The sequence below is a fragment of the Pyxicephalus adspersus genome, chromosome 4, assembly GCF_032062135.1.
Source record: "Pyxicephalus adspersus chromosome 4, UCB_Pads_2.0, whole genome shotgun sequence".
Taxonomy (NCBI): Eukaryota; Metazoa; Chordata; class Amphibia; order Anura; family Pyxicephalidae; genus Pyxicephalus; species Pyxicephalus adspersus.
The window spans coordinates 21,353,682-21,354,620 of record NC_092861.1 but is presented as its reverse complement, the minus strand read 5'-3'; the positions used below and the strand labels follow the sequence as shown (position 1 = coordinate 21,354,620).

General features: G+C 35.6%; 1 protein-coding gene and 1 long non-coding RNA gene across 2 annotated transcripts in view; both read right to left on the bottom strand.

Annotated features, from left to right (window-relative positions):
• The window catches only part of LOC140328160 (uncharacterized), a 94,683-nt gene that overhangs the window by 69,351 nt on the left and 24,393 nt on the right, over window positions 1–939 (bottom strand). The window lies entirely within an intron of this gene.
• Window positions 718–939, bottom strand: part of ODC1 (ornithine decarboxylase 1) — a gene marked incomplete in the record, with an annotated part of 5,329 nt that continues 5,107 nt past the window's right edge. Inside the window, 1 exon segment of the mRNA XM_072407535.1 lies at window positions 718–939.

The window sequence follows — 939 nt, the reverse complement described above, 5'->3', positions numbered from 1 at the left end:
TGCCTCATCAGTGCAGAAGCTACAAAAAGTTGTGGACTAGTACTCAAGTCTGTTGTGGAATGGGAAAGCTTGATACAGCCCAACAGTGCTCACTGATTGTTTATTATGATCTAGCCCCTTTTAGCCGGGCACACTACCCAGCACTTTTAAGTAACCACTCGGCTGTTTTTGGATATGTACTGAACAGGCAAAATACAGGCGCTGCCACCCATCTACAATTTCTTCTCATTCAGCTTTAAAGAAAAACAATTCGGGATGAACACCATCTTTGCTTTAAAACATAATTGTTTGGATGCTAAATGGCCTCAATGCAGTTTTGGTACTAACAGCTAATTAAACTAAAGTAAACCTGTACCATACACTGGCTTGCTCAATGCACAAATAATCCTCAAATACAAAAATGAGATTTTAGCATCAGACGGGTAAAAAAAAAAAAAAAAGTTTCTAATTACTTGGGAGTAATACTTTGTCAAATCAGTTCAACAGTTCTATGGAAATTATTATATATTATTATTATATATATATATATAATTTTATAGTGCACATTTCATAAGTAGAATTGTAGTAAGCAGGAATATATTTACCAGTGCAGCATGAAGTGCCACACTCCCGTGTGTACAGTACCAAGCCCCACAATGACACTTCATTCAAGTACCAAACACCATAACCTTTTGCCTCCTTTAGAAAAACATTTAACACACAGCCTTGAGCAACCAATTGATTTTTTAAACATACTTTATTAAGTAAAAACAGGTTAGATGACTTTCTGCCAGTACACAAGCTACAAATGCTTGAGGGACAGCTGTGCATCTTTAATACAGTTGAAAAAGGCAATAAAAAAAAAGTTTCCATAGGAACACAGATAAATGTGACCCCATCTCACAGTCATCCATTTTGTTGCATAATGCTGAACATTTACTCTACAAACATGAAAAAAAA